Consider the following 18,301-nt stretch of genomic DNA (forward strand, 5'->3'; position numbering starts at 1 on the left):
ATAGCTGTCACCTCTCCAACACCCTCCCCCTCCAACCCACTTCTAACCCTAGCCTTAGTTAACTACTGATCTATTTCCTGTCTCTCTACATTTGTTTATTCTTGGTATTTCAGATAGATGGAATCATACAATATGTGTTTTTTTATGATATTTTTTACTTAGCATAATGTTTCCAAGGTTCATCTATGTTGTAGCATGTATCAATATTTCATTTATTTTTATTGCCAAAGAGTAGTCCATTATATGGATATATCACATATTATTTATTTACTCATCAGCTGATGGATGATTGTGTTGTTTCCACTTTGGGTTATTGTGAATAATGCTGTTACAAACATTTATGTACAAGTTTTTGTGTGGACATATGTTTTCACTTCTCTTGGGTAGATACCTAGGAATGGAATTGCTGGGCCATATGGTAACTTAATGCTTAACCGTTTAAAGAACAACCATATTGTTTTGCAAAGTAGCTTCACCGTTCTGCATTCCCACCAGCAGGTTATGAGGGTTTCTATTTCTTTACATCCTCTCTAATACTTGTTACTATCTGACTTTTTTACTATAGCATGCTAGTGGGTGTGAAGTGGTATCTCACTGTGGTTTTGGTTTGCATTTCCTTGATGGCTGATCATGTGAGCATCTTTCATGAGCCTATTGGCCATTTGTATATCTTCTTCGGACACCTATCAGTTACTTTAGCCATTAAAAAAAATAGGTTATTTGTCTTTTTATTAATGAGTTGCAATAGATTTTTATATATTTTCAATACAATTTCTTTGTAAGACCTGATTTGCAAAAATGTCCCCCCATTCTGTGAGATGTCTTTTCATTTTTATTGAATTTATTGGGGTGACATTGGTTAATGAAATTATATAGGTTTCAGGTGTACAATTCCATAATACATCATTTGTATACTGTATTGTATATTCACCACCCTAGGACAAGTCTTCTTCAATCACCATTTATGCCCCCTATAATCACACTATTGTCTGTGTCTATGGGGTGTTTTGTTGTGTTGTGTTTTGTTTTTGTTTCTTTTTAAATTTATCTTTATTGTTGAGAGCATTAGAGGTATACCATTTTCCCCCGCAACTGACCCCCTCCACTTCACTCCCACCCCCTCCCCAGGCCTTCACTCTGTTATTGACTGCGTCCATGGGTTATGCATATATGCATATAACTTCTTTGGTTAATCTCTTCCCACCCTCCACCCCCCTTCCCCCTTTCCTCTGAAATATGATCATCTGTTGCATGAGTGAATGTCTCTGGATCTATTCAGTTCATCAGATTCTTTTGTTCATTAGCTTCTTCTTAAAGTTGACCCTTCAACATTTCCTTAGTGCTGGTCTGGTGGTGATGAACTCCTTTAGCTTTTTCTTATCTGTGAAGCTCTTTATCTGACCTTCAGTTCTAAATGATAGCTTTGCTGGGTAGAACAATCTTGGTTGTAGTTCCATGTTTTTCATCACTTTGAATATTTCTTGCCACTCCCTTCTGGCCTGCAAAGTTTCTGTTGAGAAATCAGCTGACAGTCGCCTGGGTGCTCCCTTGTAGGTAACTAATTGCTTTTCTCTTGCTGCTTTTAAGATGCTCTCTTTGTCTTTAACCTTTGTCATTTTAATGATGATGTGTCTTGCTGTGGGCCTCTTTGGGTTCCTCTTCTTTGGGACTCTCTGTGCTTCCTGGACTTGAAAGTCTATTTCTTTCCCCAGGTAGGGGAAGTTTTCTGTAATTATTTTTTCAAATAGGTTTTCAACTCCTTGGTCTCTTTCTTCCCCTTCTGGCACCCCAATAATATGAATGTTGGGCCTCCTGAAGTTGTCCTAGAGGCTGCTTATACTATTTTCATATTTCTGGATTCTTTTTTCTTTTTGCTCTTCTGGTTGGGTGTTTTTTGTTTCCTTATGTTCCAAATTGCTGATTTGATTCTCAGTGTCCTCTACTCTACTGTTGATTCCATGTAAATTATTCTTCACTTCAGTTCCTGTAGCCTTCATTTCAAATTGGTACTTTATTATGTTATCGATTTTCTCAGTTATTCCCCTAACAGTCTGCTTAAACATCCTTATAACCAAAATTCTGAACTCTCTATCTGTTAGCTTGCTTGGATCTATTTCATTTAGTTCCTCTTCTAGAGATTTCTTCTGTTCTTTCCTTTGTGACATGTTTCTTTGCCTCCACATTTTGGCTGCTTCCAGGTGTTTGTTTCTATTTATTAGATAGAGCTGCTATGTCTCCTGGAATATGTAGAGTGGCTTTGTGTAGTAGATGTCCTGTAGGGTCCAGTGGCTCAGCCTCCCCAGTCACCTGAGCTGGGCCTTCCAGGTGCTCCCCTGTGTGGGCTGTGTGCACTGTCCTGTTGTAGTTGGGCCTTGGTTGCTGTTGGCGTCACTGGGAGGAACTGACCCCCAGGCCAATCAGCTGTGAGGACCAGCTGCAACTATAGTCAAAGAGCTGCTGTGCTGGAGACACCCCTATGGAGCAGGATTTACTTCAGTGGAGCTTTGGTTCACCAAGTGCGCCCCTTGAGTGTGTCACTCGTGGATGTGGTAAGGTTGTAATCCAGCATGGTCGAGTCTGACCACCAAGAGCACTGTCTCTGGCGCCTCCCGGGAGGTGCAAAGTCAGCCTCTGCCAGTGCCTTGCCCAGGGCCACCCAGCATGAGCTACACAGCAAACCGTAGTTGGCTGCTACTTGTGCTGGGCTTGGAGGTGCCCAGGAGAGGCCAAGCTATGAGCCAATGCAGCTGCCGCTAGTGCCAGTCCTGGGGCTGCTTATCAAGCCATATGGGGCTCGCTGCTGCTTGTTTGAGAGATTTTAGGAAAGTCCTAAGCATAAGGCTCGAGAGGTCACTTGCACAGAAAAGCCCCTGGAAATGGCCTGGATGAGCTGCAGGTGGGGAGGGGCGGGGCTTCCGGGAATCACGGGGCGGGGCCAAGGATGCTAGTCAGGTGCTGGCGATTCAAATATGGCGCCTGCCTGCCGGCTGTGTGCGGGGAGGACTCGCCAAAGGAGCAATGGCCTCTGCAGCTCTTCTGCCTGGGAGGAAGCCTCCCTCCACCTCTTGCCCGGACTTCAGGCAGGTTAGTTCCTCCCCGAGTGTCCCGGGTCCTTTCAAGCTGCTGCCTGGCGCTGGGCTCAGAGGGAGCGTCCGAGTGAGTCCGTGCCGGGCCCTTTAGAGGAGCTGCTGGGGCTCCCGCAGCCTCCAGGACCCTCAGCCACAGTCCCCGCTGGTTTCACGGCCCGGAGTTGTGGGGACGTCTCTTCCCGGCCTGGAGCCCTGGGCTGGGGGCCTGCTGTGGGCCTGGGACCCCTCCCTCCTCTGGGAAACCTCCGCCGCTGAGATTCCCTTCCAGGTTTCAACCGTGGCACTGGGTGTAGGCCTACTGCCGTGTCTCTGCGATTCAGCCCGACCCGCCCGCGTCTCCGCCCCTCCTCCCGGTCTCGGTGCTGCTTCAGCTCCCTGGTTGTGGGGCTTCTGTGCAGCCAGATTTCAGGAGGCTCAGAGTGATGGTGCTTCTGTATTTTAGTTGTAATTTTGATGTGGCTGCGGGAGGCAGCGGGTGCAGCTGTTACCTACGCCACCATCTTGTTTCTCCCTGTTGTGTTGTTTACTTATTGTTTTGCTTAATCCTGTCACCTTTTTTCACCCAGCCCATGCTGTCAGAAATGGTAAGATTTCTTTTTTTTTACAACTGAGCAGTATTCCACTGTGTAAATGTCCCACAGCTTTTTTATTCACTCATCTACTGATGGGCACTTGGGTTGCTTCCAAATCTTGGCTATTGTAAATAACACTGCAATGAACATACGGATGTACATACTCTTTTAGAATTAGTGTTTTGGGCATCTTCGGATATATTCCCAGCAGCAGAATCACTGTGTTAGAAGGCAGTTCATTTTTAATTTTTTGAGGTACCTCCACACTGCCTTCCACAGTGGCTGCACCAATCTGCACTCCCACCAACAGTGCACAAGGGTTCCCTTTTCTCCACACCCTCTCCAACACTTGTTGTTTGTTGACTTATTGACGATAGCCATTAATGACAAGTTGAGCTGATATCTTATTGTGGTTTTAATTTCCATTTCTCTGGTGATTAGTGACATTGAGCATCTTTTCACATGTCTATTGGCCATCTGTATATCCTTGTTGGAGAAGTGTCTATTCAGGTCCTTTGCCCATTAATTAATTGGATTGCTTGTTTTTTTGATGATAAGTTGTATAAGTTCTTGATAAATTTTGAATATTAACCTCTTATCAGACATATCATTGGCAAATATGTTCTCCCATTCAGTGGTTGTCTTTTCATTTTGTTGATGATTTCTTTTGCTATGCAAAAACTTTAGTTTTATGTAGTCCCATTTATTTATTTTTTCTTTTGTTTCCCTTGTCTGAGGACATATATCCGCAAAAATATTGCTATGAGAAATGTATTACTTTTTACTGCCTCTGTTTTCTTCTAGGATTTTTATGATTTAGAGTCTAACACTTAAGTCTTTAATCTAATTTTGAGTTTATTCTTGTGTATGGTATAAGAAGGTGGTCTAGCTTTATTTTTTGCATATATCTGTCCAATTTTCCAACACCATTTATTCAATAGTCTGTCTTTACCCCATTGTATGTTTTTGCCTCCTCTGTTAAATATTAATTGATTATAAAGGCATGGATTTATTTCTAGGCTCTCTATTCAGTTCTATGTCTGTTTTTATGTTAGTGCCATACTGTTTTGATTACTATGGCCTTGTAGTATAGTTTGATATCAGGTAGCATGATTCCTCCAACTTTGTTTTTCTTTCTCAAGATTGCTGTTGTTATTTGGGGTCTTTTGTGGGTCCATATAAATTTTTGGAATATTTTTTCTAGTTCTGTGAAATACACTATTGGTATTTTTATAGGAATTGCATAGAATTTATAGATTGCTTTGGGTAGGATGGACATTTTGACGATGTTAATTCCACCTGTCATTAACATGGTGTATGCTTCCTCTTATTTGTATTTTCTTCAATTGATTTCTTCAGTGTCTTTTACCTCTTGGTTAAATTTATTCCTAAGTACTTTATTTTTTGAAGCAATTGTGAATGGGATTGTTTTGTTTTTTGTTTTTAGTTTCTCTTTCTAATAGTTCATTATTGGTGTATAAAAGTGCAACTGAGCCCGACCGGGCGTGGCTCAGCAGTTGAGCGTCGACCTAGGATCCAGGCGATCTGGGTTCAATTCCGGGTCAGGGCGCATGCCTGGGTTGTGGGCTGCAGCCGATCAATGACTCTCTCATCACTGATGTTTCTATCTCCTTCTCTCCCTCTCCTTTCCTCTCTCTGAAATCAATAAAGATATATTTAAAACAAAAAAAGTGCAACTGATTTCTGAATATTTATTTTGTATCCTGACACTTTCCTGAAATCATTTGTCAGTTCTAGTCATTTTTTGGTGGAATCTTTAGGGTTTTCTATGTACAGTATCACGTCATCCACAAATAATGATGGTTTTACTTCTTATTTGGATGCCTTTACTTCTTTTTCTCTGATTGCTATGGTTAGGACTTCCAGTACTACATTGAATGAAAGTCGTGAAAGTGGACATCCCTGTCTTGTTCCCAACCTTCAGGGAAATGCTTGTAGTTTTTGCCTATTGAGTATGATGTTGGTTATGGGTTTGTCATATATAGCCTTTATTTCATTGAGGTATATTTCTTCTGTTCCCACTTTGCTTAGAATTTTCATAGTAAATTAGAGCTGGATTTTATCAAATGCTTTTTCTGCATCTATTGATATGGTCAGGTGGTTCTTATCCTTCATTTTGTTTGTGGTGTATCACGTTTATTGTTTTGCAGATATTGTACCAACCTTGCATCCCCTGAATAAATCTCACCTGATCATGGTATATGATCTTTTTAATGTATTGCTGGATCCGGTTTGCTAATGTGTTGTTGAGATCACTTTCTTGATGATGCCCCTTGGAAGCACACAGTTTTGATGATGCTGTTTATTTTTTCATTTGTTGCTAGTGCTTTTTGTGTTATATCTAAGAAACTGCCTAATCCAAGGTCACTCCTTGTTGGTTTTCAAAAAATAACTTTTATTACTTTTTACTTTGTTTTATATCTTTTTGTTTTGCTCCATTATAGTCCCCCCCCCTTTTTAATGTTTATATACCTTGTCCTGTACTCTCGTTTCCTTTTCTCTGCAATTATCAACCTTTAGAAAAGGTCTTTTCTCACTTAAAATTTTATAGTGAATATTTTCCCATATCATTAAAAATACCTGGAAAAGATTACATAAAGTGGCTATAAACCCCATTGTGTAATTTATGTACCATAATGTATTTAATCATTTCCACATTCTTGCCGTTTATAAATTACTTTCCATATTATGGTGTTACCATGAAGGATTAGTGAACATCCATATAAACATTTTGATTCAATTACTAATTCTTTCCCTAGAATAGATTCTATTAGATGGTGCTAGTGCCCTGGCTGGTTGTAGTTCAAGTTCGATTGCCTGTCAGGACACATGCCAGGGCTGCAGGCTCAATCCCCAGTAGGGGGCGTGCAGGAGGCAGCAGATTGATGTTTCTCTTTCCCTCTCCCTTTTTCTCTTAAAAAAAAAAAGAGAGAGAGAGAGGGATGGCGCTCATTAGCATTTCTCTAGACTGAATGTAAATTGCTTTCTAGAAAGTTGTGTCAAGTGACTTTCTCCTCATTAGTGCCTCTTTCATTGTACCTTTATCAGTATTATTTTTAAAAATCAAGTAGTCACTGTAGGACACTTCTCTTTGAGGCCCCCTTCCTTTATTTATTTAAAGCTGAGAGTGCTGCTTCCAATTCCAGTATGAGCAGTTCTGCTGGAAAGTCATATTCTGCCAAAGCTTTCACAGGATTCCTGTGACTTTTTGTTGACTTCACACTTTATTTAAAATGGTCTAAAACAATTACCAGGTCATTAGCAAGCACTTTTTAAAGGAGCTTTAAAATAACCTCTCGTAGAGATGGCTTGTAAGCTGCTGGTGGTGAATTTTGGAGGGAGAGGTGAACTAGGAATAGTTAACAGAAATGAACAATTTAAAGGCAAGTATTGAGTTTTGGGAAGAATGAGTGGATCGCCATGCTAGCTGGAGTTAGGTGATCTCCTTTAGGGCAGGGCCTCCAGCTGACTCGTATAATGAGAGGTACTTAACAGTTTGGCCTCCTGACAGGCAGATCAATATTAGAACCCAGGCACTACCATTTCCTGGCTGTGTGACCTTAGTTGACCTTAGCTGTACATGAAACACTTAGCATCGCTAAGCACATACTAACTTCTCAATAAATGTTAGCTCTTTTCCATTACTTTTCTTCTTTTTTTTTTTAACCCTCACTCTAGAATATTTTTTCCATTAGCTTTTCAGAGAGAGTGGAAGGAAGTGAAAAAGAGAGAGAAACATTAGGAGACAGACACAATTGATGGATTGGTTGCCTCCCGCTCTTGCCCCCAACTGGGGTGGGGCCTGCAACCAAGGTAAGTGCCCTTGGCTGGAATCAAACCTGGGACCCTTCAGTCCATGGGGCCAATGCTCTAACCAATGAGCCAAACAAGCTAGGGCTGCTTTTCATTTTTATATCCCCAAAATGACAGCAAGCACTGAGGATAGCTGATAATGGGGACTCAATACATTTATGAGTAGATGAATAAGCCACGGAAAAACAAAAAAGGTTGTGCATAGAAGAAACCTCCCAATTTTCCACGTTATGGGCTGCTCCTAATCCTCCATTTCAAAACTGAGCCATCCCATGCTTGAAATTTTCCTAAGCTATTATCCACTTAGGCTTCCTTGGTGAGAATTTACTCCGAAATAAATTATTATTTGTAGCCTGTCATGTTTCTATTCTTGCAGGGATTGCATTGTGCTTTAGTTCTGCTATTTTAAATCATCTAGCAGATAACAAAAATCACTTAGAGTCTGATTTAATCAAGAGGCACAGGATGAAGTGTGAAAAATTCAGGTTGTTCTGAACCCTGGCTTTATTGAAGGCTGTGAAGAGGTGTAAATTAAGTGACCTTTCCAGGTCAGGATTTTATGGCTCTGATAAATTCCACAGATTTAGCAGTTGTCAGTGAAAAACATGCGCGTGAGAATATGAGGATCCTCTCTCCCCAACTACATCTTTCCAATGAGTAGATGAGGTAATGGATTTGAAAGTGCCTCCAGAAAAGTTAAGTTTTGTACATCTAAAACATTCCTATTATAATACAGAAGATATAAGCACAGCAAAAATATGGAGGAATTAAAATTGAGGCAAAGATTTTTAAAATTATTTCATAAGGTTGTACAGCCAGAATGATTGTTAGAGGTTTTGCAGTCCTAATCTCTCACTTTTATATGTATATACAAGGGTAAACTTTATGAAGATCACATTTTTAAAAACCAAAGTCCCATTACTTTCTGTAAAAAATAATGGATTATAAAAATTAATAATTTTAAATATTCATAAAACGCTATTATTTATCTTGATGATGTAAGAAAATACAAACTTATATTTGTGTAGTTCATTCATAAGGAGTTTGAGTGCATTTTAAAATGTTATTTTCATAAGGTAAATTTAAAAATTTGAAATGAGAAATTTCAATTATCAAGGTTTCATTAGAATTGATCATTTTATTACTTCGAAAATGTTTTTGCCGCATAACAATGCAACGTTTTAATTTCCAGTCTCCACACTTACTCTAAGTTAGCCAAACAGCCTCTTCCTTTGGTGAACTGCTTGCAAGGAGGGTGTGATCTTCCCTGGAGATTAATTTAGGGTGAAATTAATAAAGGTTAAGGAAGTCTTTTAGGAACTGTGAAGTCTTTTAGGACTTTTGTCTGTGGAGTCCCATACATAAAGTTAAGCTAAGTCCCTTAAGCAAAATGTTAAGAAACATAATTCTTGGTAGCCAGCATTTGAATTACCTGGAGCTATAAAGTCCTGTATTTAAAATAATGAGTGACATTTTGAATATACAAAAACAAACACTAAGTTGCAATTTTTTTGCAACATTACTCTGATTCTTAGGAGAGGTAGCTTCTCACACTCACTTTTGGATGACCCTGTATTTAAACACAATTCTCCTTTGTCCAACTCTATTTGGAAGGGCTGAAGAGTAGGGAAGGTAAGAAATCTAAACCATTTTAGGGAGTTCTGGAAAATACTGCATTTTATCATTATAACATGAAGGGCAAATGGATGAGCTTTTCATACTGTTTATCAGTCAATAGAGAGACCTGGTCAGGCAGTGAGCACTGGAAATCGTCCAATGGGCACCATTTTTTAGGCAATAGAGTTGTGTACTCACGAATTCTGGAAAAAAGAGCAAAGGCAAAGAGAGGGAAATGGAAAAAAAGATGACTGCCTTCTCAGGCTACAGCATATACTGCTATCCAAATTGCTTTGAACTTGAAATCACAAGTGCTGCAGAATGTGCATTGCAGAGACCTGACATCAGATAATCCTGCACAGTTGGGAAGCAAGATGACTCTTTTCTCCTTGCAAAAAGACAAAGTGCAAGTTTTTCCAAAAGCAGTATTCTAAGAGTATTACATAACACTAGTTTTAAATGATTTGAAATAATTTTAATTGGTACTTACCTGGGAAGCTATATCAGTTTTCAATTCACCAACTCGCTCAAAATGGCATAGTGAATTGCCAGTCATAGGCAGCTGTGAAAGTATAATAAGACAGGATGATGTATACAAAAGCAATTTCTTCAGAAGAAGAATTCATCCAGAAGAATTGTCAAATTATTTTTAAATGGCTGTAGTTCTTATTGAAACGTTGTGAGAGAAGTTTAAAGCTTCACTTGCATTATGTGACCTTGCTATTTGGTCGTCCTATTGCAGAATTAAGTAATATGTTTAAGGTGGGGCATGCTTTAGGGACTGTCTTTTCTAAAGCACTCACCCCCCTCCAAATGAGTTAATAGAGATTCAGAGAGGTTAGGTAACTTGAGGGATATAAAGTCAATTTAAGGATAAAAGGAGCCTTCAGGAATCCAAAAGACCACAGGCAGACTGAAGGATGTCTAAGATTTCTTCAGTATTGACAGGTAAGACATTGGAGATGGGAGCAATGGAGAGGAGGAAATTGGTGGCTAAGAGCAGGAGTATTTCATTGCCTTTGGTTACAACCTTGAAATAATACTAGTTTCACTTTGAGACAGTATTTCAGAAGAGATTTGGACTGACAGTCAGGTAGGTTCTCTATATGAAACATAAGGGCCAGGCTCTCATTCTGAATAGCTAACTGGGGAGGGCTTAAGAGAGACAAATTAAGTTTGAAGTGAAAAATATTTTGCATTAATTTAAAACCTAAAATTTGAGTAACTCATATTTGCCAGGCTCCCTCTTGGTAGTCTCTCCAGCAGGCAGAAACAGAAAGGAAGAATCAGTAATCTTTCTCTCTGTTTGGATACAGAGATCAAAACACAGGGCACTCTGTGGCAGAGGCAAAAAACTGAACCTCTGTCTGCTCCATAGGATCTTAGTGCTAGTCTGATCATGACACAGGCAGCCACAGTCAACTGGAGGAATGAAGGGCCTCGGTTGCCTTGGCAATGATTTGGCCTTTGGCTGGGTATAAGAGGGCAGGAAAGAGGCAGACGAAGTGGGTGGAAGGGGCTGGCTAGACTCTTGAAGAAATCACTCACTCTTATAAACTCTCTTGACAAATATCATGACCTGGTGACTAATTTCTTGCCATATGAGGAATTTTCTAATAGCCCTGGGATTATTTTGCTACTATTAGTATCAATAAGGCAAAATATATAAGCTTATAATAATGGAATTCTAATAAAATACTCTTCATATACCACATGTGTTTAAAATGATTGTCATTATGTAGTTTCATATTATTTTATACATATAAATCATAGCATCTCTTTTAATACCTGGATTATTTGCATAATATTAAAGCACTCTTTGAATTTATTGAAAAAGGAATTGTTGAGCAGAAATTCTGTGGAAAAGGAGGCTGATAGCTCCTCATATTAGTTCTCTCCTTCTGTCTTAGTAACAGAACACAAATTTTAGCAGGGCACATGGCCACCATGATAAAAGAGTGCATCATCCAAGGCACTTTGCTTGCAGCCAGGTGGGGCCACATGACTAGGTTCTAGTTAAGGTAAGGTAAACAGAATTATATTTGGAACCTCCAAGAGGTCTTCTAAAAGAGAGGAGTTGGCCTTTCTCTGCCCCTTCTCCTTGCTGGCTGAATTCACAGGAGATGGATGGAGCACTAGAGCAACCCTGAACCCAAGTGAGATAGGGAGCACGAAGGACGAGCCCACACCAGCTTTAGATCCCCTGGTGCTAGACATCTTTAAGTGACAGAAAAATAAATGTCACTGTCATTTAAGTCACTATGACTTGGTGATCCCTGGGTATATTTGGCCAAATATAATTCTAAATAATACACAGCTTAAAATATTTAGGCCATAGAGAAAAAGCATCAAGCAGAAAGTTTTGCCAATAGACACAAAACACTATGATGTCATTGTAGCTGGCAGTTTGCCTTGGAGGTTTGAAGTTTTTATGCCACACTATTGAGCTTTTGAACTATGTTTCCCCTCACATTCTGTAAGGGGACCCTTGAGAGGAATGCTAGAGCCTGGATGTTATGCCACTGAGTTGCTTATTGGCACTGTGCAGCTCACTTTCTCCCTCTATAAAATAAAAATTCTGAACTAAGTAGTCTCCATAATTCTTCCAAGCTTTGCAAGCTGTAAATTGATAAAACTACCCATTTCCTTCTAAAACCACTAAAATTGATTCTGACTGTAATCATATGTGCAAATATATGTTAAATACTTAGTGAGTGCCTGGTATGTGTAGATGATCATTCGGCTTTGCATTATATGGGGTGTGTGTCTGTTGAGAGGACCACGAAGCTCATTTCTGAGGAATGCACATTCTAACCCTGTAGAAAAATGAGGCAAACATCGAGTTGTAAGAATCCGAATGACCTGTGTCTGCTGACTCCCGGTTCAATGCTGTCTCTTCTGTCCCATGTTTCTTTTCTCACAGGATTCCACATACTAACAAAGGGCCACTCACTGTGTGGTTTGTAGTTCTTACTAAGTTCCAAAAATTTTATTTAATGCGACGAAATACAGCTCTACTCTGCTGTTACCCATCTGGGACTAATCTGCTTGCAGTGATAACAGGCATTTAGCCTCTCTCTAGTATCCGATGCACTTCATCTCACTGACAAAGCTACATATCAAGAAGGGCAAAATATTCTATTATTAACTGAATGCCCACATGTCAAAAGAGTTGGTGGGACAACTAAATCAGAAAAATCTTTCTGGAGGAGGGAAATTTTTTGTTTTTTAAAAATATGTCTCTATTGATTTCAGAGAGAGGAAGGGAGAGGGAGAGACAGAAACATCAACGATGAGAGTCATTGATCGGCTGCCTCCTGCACACCCCCCACTGGGGATTGAACTCACAACCCGGGCATGAGCCCTGACCGGGAATCAAACCACGATCTCCTGGATCCTAGGTCAATGCTCAACCGCTGAGCCACGCCCGGCTGGGCTGGAGGAGGGGAGTTTTGACTCAGAGTTCTACGGAGGTGACAAATGTTGGCTTTCAGAGAAGTGGGAATTTGTTTTAAAGAGTATTTGCAAAGGGACCAAGATGGCAATAACCAAGCAGCATGGGGCAGCTGGTGGAGTTGCAGGGAGTGGGACCTGAGGATGCTCCTGCCATTCTTTTTCTGCCCTGACTCTCTTATTAGCATTAAAAACTCTTTAAGCCCAGTGTTTATTTTGAGTATTGTAAGGAGCTCAGGTAGAAGAGAGATGGATAAGAAAATGAGTCTGGTGGAAGTCATTTTAAAGATACAGAGCAAGGAATGGCAAAATCATCACTGCAAGAATGTGTCCCCTTTGTGCAAGATATTCCATTTGCATATTTAGGCTTCATGCTTCAGTGTGTGCTTATGTGGTGTGGGTGAGATAAAGTTGCAGAAAGAACTTAGAATTGCTTGACTTTTGAAAGTTAAGTCAGCTGTGACTTTCCACTAATAAAGTATCTTTATAGGCTTAATTTTCTTGCAGCCGTGTGTGTGTGTCTGCATGTTGGTGTGTGATATTTAATGGGAAGAGAGTAAGTAGACAGCTGATTTATCTCAAGTAGAACATTGAGGTGAGTGTATCATCACTGAAATTATCACAGATATTAGAAGTCAAAAAACGCCACGGTGATTAATGTCAGCTCCAGTCTCTTCCTTTTGCAGCATAACCCTGCCCAACAGAATCATGGCAGTTCCTAAGCACTGGTTTGGACATTGTCACAGGAATAAAGCTCATAGCCGCATGTTCAGATAACCTACGGTGAAGTGTCTATAGCAAACTGGATTGGCCAAATAAAAAGGAATGCGTGCGTGCACACTACAAATTGGCGTCAGGACTGGTTTGTGTTTTCTCTCAGAGGCATGGAAGCAGATCCCCCTCCCAGGTCTTCCTCCAAGTTTCTCTGCAGTCTTGCCTGTTTGTGCCTGGTAAATACCTGTGCACATCAAAAACACAAACAGCAGAGAAAACCTGAGAAGGAGGAAGCAGGGCCGTTTCCACTCACTGTCCTTTTTAGAGCTAATTTCTTGGATTCCTTTCATTGACTCTCTTCCATCTGCCCATCCACACATAACCCATATAGCTGGCAAGAATCTGCTCTGCCACAATTATATACAAGACTACCACATTACTCTATGTTTCTATATCTAATTAAATCTCAGTTTTAGCCTTTATCGGCTAGGGCAGCCAGATTCCCAATATCAGCCATGATTGGCAGCCTGTGGCCCTGAGAGTGGTTCTAAGAGTCCATTGGTATTCTTCAGTTCAGAAAAATTGGGGGATGGGCCTCCAACTCTTTAGGCCATTGTGGTCACCACTGAGATGCAAGTTGTTCAAGCTCTTGAGGCCTATTCAGAGGAAGCCGGCCCTTCTCCCACTGTACCAAAAATGGGCACGGGCATCATTCTTCATGTCAGTGGGGGCCACAGCCCCTTGCGTTTAGGCTCCTGCCTGCAGACCATCCCATCAGACACCCTGGGCAGTAAACAGGAGAGAGGTCACACACCACAGTGCCTTGCACTTACCACTCCTGTCTCTTCTTTTGGTTCCCATGTCATTTTCACTGTCTAAACTGAAAGCTACACCCAGCACTTTGGCTAGTAATAGACTCCAAAGTCTGACTAGAGTTATTTTTCAGGTTTCTGGCAATTTCTGTTTTTAACTCCTAAGCCTAAAATATCTGGGAGCCCTGAACTCAGAGCTCAAGAGTTTGTCTGATCTAGAAAAGCAGGGGCAAAATTGGCTTCCTTTTTCCTAGATCCTATTGCAGTAGCAGGAACAAGAATTTAAATCCATATTTTGATAGATTATCTTATCAGATTATATGATGGGAATTTGCGGCAGTTGGGAAGAAAAACAGGAATTTTTTGACCAGTGGAAAAATTGGCAGAAGTTTTTATTATTGATGTTGTTTGATGTCTTAAGGCCTTACAAGAAGTTTCTCCAGATCACCTTCCGAAGATCAATGTGACTAATAAACCAAGTCAATGGGCAGAATCAACTGGCTTTCTTGGCATCACAGACTTAGCAGCCTCTTGTTCCATTTATAAATGTGGCTTAATTATTCCTTTATTCTGGTAGTGTGGTGGAGGATAGTGTGTCCCTTGAGTGCTTGAAGAAGCAAAATGTTTAGCTTAACTCTCTCTTACAAGGATGGAGAGGTAATGAGAAAAGAGAATTTTTCCCTGAGAGTTGTGTGCGAATGAGAATGAGCTAAGGGTTGACAGTAATAATGTGTACTTTTAGAACGAGTCTCTTTAGGTCATTAAGTTTATCCTTTCATCTGAAAACATGACAGTGATTGGAAAATCAATTAGCACATGTACCGTATGTCCAAAACAGCCTAAAATAAAGATGAGGGGGACCGTTATTTATTTGTTAGGAGCCACTGACCCATGAACCTCTCCTTCCAAAGTTAAGTCAGGTTCAATACTATATGCATATATTTCATTAATCATCTATTGCTGCTGCCACAAATTTAGCAGCTGAAAACACTCGTTTATTATCTCACAGTTCTATATTTTATATCAGAAGTCCTGCTACAGCATGCCTCAACTGGGTCTTTCCCTTAGAGTCTCACAAGGCCAAAACCAAGATGTGGGCAGAGCTGTGTTCCTTTCTGCTTTCAAGCACACTCTGATGGGTGGTAGGATCAAATTCCTTGTGGTTGTAGGACTAGGGTTCTGTTTTCTTCCTGGCTGTCAACTAGGGACCACCCTTAGCTCCTTGAGGTGCTCTCTCTAGTCCTTGCACATGGCCCCCTCCATCATGTGACTCTCTCATCTCAGAGCCAACGAAAGCTTTTGATCCTTCCCACCTTTAGAATCCCTTTGACTTGCTCTTTTGCTGTGTCTTTTCTGTCTCTAGCTGGAGAAAGTTCTTTACTTTTAAGGGCTCATGTAAGTGGATTGGGCCCATTCAGATAAATCAAGATCATCTCCTCTGTTAAAGTCCATAACCTTAAGCACACCTGCAAAGCCCCTTTTGCCACATAATTTAGCATACTCATAGGGTCCACAGATTAAGGTAAGTATACCTTTGGGGGGGAAGGGGTCAGTCTACCTGCCAAAATGCCTTTTTGTAGAAAAAGAAATGTAAAACATTCAATTCAACTTGCTTTTAAGTTTTTCACTTAGTACATAAAACTATTCAATAAAAGTAACAATAAATTTAAAACCTTATTTCATCCCCATTTTGGCAAGTTGGGATGGGCTTGGCAGAATAGAGGCAACAAATAATTTAGAAGAGATCATTTATCTTATAAAAAGGGGAATTGGGGAAAAGGAGAGAGCTTCATAGGTTGAGAAGGGCAGAGCCATGGAAAGAGAGGAGAAAAAGGGAGGGAGAAAGAGAGGGAAGGAAGAAATGGAACTAAAAAGAAAGGTAGAAAGAAGATGATAAGGGAGGAACAATACAAGGTGTCCCAAAAAATGTATATACACTTTAACAGCTGATAGGTCGGTTTTGAAAATGAAATGTATTTTAATAAACACTGCCTTTATAATTTTTAAAAGTGTGTTTATACATTTTTGGGGGAACACCCTGTATGAAAAGCTTAAGAAAGAAATATCCAAAAGAAGTAAAATCGGCATCTCAAAGAGCCATCTAGAGCTATCTGCACCCCTTTATCCACTGCGGCAGCATTCTCAATGGCCAAGACATGAAAACAGCCTAAGTATCTGTTGGTGAATGAATAATGCATAAGGAAAATGTCACACACCACACACACACAGGGATATTATTCAGCCATATAAAAGAAGGAAATCCTGCCATTTGTAAGGACATGATACTAAGTGAAATAAGCCAGACAGAAGAGGAAAATACTGTGTGATTTCACAAATACTGTGGAACCTGAAAAGGTCAAACTCATAGAAACAGACTCGAGTGGTGATTATCAGGGGCAGGGGAGTGGGGAAAATGGAGAGAGGTTGGGTAAAGGTTACACACGTGCAGTTATAAGATGAATAGTTTCTGGGAATGTAATGTATAGCATGATTATGGTTAATAATTCTGTATTATAATGCCATAAGGTGCCATTGAAGCTACTAAGAGAGTAGGTCTTAAGTGTTTTCATCATACCCAAAATAAGAAAAAAGGTAGCTGTGAGGTGAAGATATGTTTATTAACTTGATTGTAGTAACAGTTTCACAACGTATACATATATCAAACCATGTTTTACATCTTAAAAATATACAATTTTTATTTGTTAATTATACCTCTAAAACTGAAAAATGAAAGAGATGATAAAGTGTATAGGAGAAAATAGATGTATGAAGAGATGTAAGTAAAGTTCAGTAGACTTTAAAGTGAAGGTCAACTGAAGGTCTTTGGGGCATTTAGGGCATTTGTTATCTATTGGAGTGACCATACTCTCTACTTCTAAGATAGCTTTAGGTTACACGAATTGTCTTGGCATATATATACTAGTAGCATTTCTTTCTCTCTCATAAGTGTCTTGATTTGGATCACATATTATATAGTAATCTTTCCTTAATAGGGTTCTATCTGTAAGGTACATTAACTGTTTACCATTTTTTTTTGCAGCTTTTAACATGTTACCAGAACATCTGCTCCACATGCATTGGTCTCAGAATTCTACAAAATGCATGAAATTCATCAGTGACTGACTCAGATCCCTGAATCAGGTTTCTAATTCCTGAATTCATCTCTTGTTTTTTGACATTCACAGTCTGTAAACTTGATTATTGGTATTAGAAAAAGGCTGTGTTTTTTCTTAAATTTCCTTTCTCGTCTCAATATATCATTGTGTAACACATAGTTTAAAATGTAATTTTATGCTTTCTGGAGGGAGAAAAATGAAAACTCATTATCTCTTAGATATTAAATCAAAATGTGCTTTCTAGTTTTTTAGTTTTTTCAGCTTTTCCTTATCATTTGGGTCCACTTTACATGGTTTTATGTTCTCAGAGTGCTATTCATGTTTGCATGCTAATTAATCTGTACTGGTGAATGAATACATGTATAAATAATGGTGATAAATAAAAGAGCAGGTGACCAATAAAAAAACTAACTGGCTTCAATAAGGCTGTATTTCAGGTTGCTTTTGGTTAATAAACCACATTTACAGTTCTTGCCTTACACTCAGCAGGACTAGTTATTTGATTATGAGATAGTTTCAATATTGGTTTAAATAAAACTAATTTTTATGGCCTACGGTTTAGTTCTAGATAATCTCCGTGTTATTCTGGATTATAATGCCTTGAGGAAATAGTGGATAAACAAAATATCCAATTTGCCATAGATTAAAATTGTGTGCATTGCCCAGGTCTGGTAATATGGCAGGGTGGTAAAAAAAAAAAAAAAAAGCCAAATTCAGAGTCAGGCCATCAGACCTGGCTTTGTTTCTGAGCAGCTGTGTGTCCTCAGACAAGTTGCTCATCCTTTCTGATACTCAGTGTCTTCATGTGCAAACTGCAGACCTCAATATCAACCTGGGATAGAGGGTGATACAAATGAAACGAGATTAATGAGAAACCCCTAGCACAGATTTTGGCACACTGGCAGAGTTCAAAAATCATTAGTTATCATCTCTTTACCTCTTGGGATGGCTGGTATGGTCGTATGATGTTAACATCATCTTCATCATCCAATCTAAATCCAAACCTTAATTTCTTAATAAAAAAATTGGTCTCTTCAGATTTAATATTCTTTTATATTGTCTTATTATATTTGAATTTTTTTCAGTTATACCCT

The 18,301-nt window shown here is 39.6% G+C and overlaps 1 long non-coding RNA gene across 1 annotated transcript in view; it reads left to right on the top strand.

Annotated features, from left to right (window-relative positions):
* Positions 1-17,610, top strand: part of LOC107546353 (uncharacterized) — a 105,441-nt gene extending 87,831 nt beyond the window's left edge. Inside the window, exon 3 of the long non-coding RNA XR_001604118.2 lies at positions 17,132-17,610. This is a non-coding gene — a long non-coding RNA (uncharacterized LOC107546353). The remainder of the gene's footprint in view (positions 1-17,131) is intronic.
* The last annotated feature ends 691 nt before the right edge of the window (positions 17,611-18,301 follow it).

Source organism: Miniopterus natalensis, chromosome 1 (assembly GCF_054644295.1).
Source record: "Miniopterus natalensis isolate mMinNat1 chromosome 1, mMinNat1.hap1, whole genome shotgun sequence".
In the NCBI taxonomy this organism is placed as follows: Eukaryota; Metazoa; Chordata; class Mammalia; order Chiroptera; family Miniopteridae; genus Miniopterus; species Miniopterus natalensis.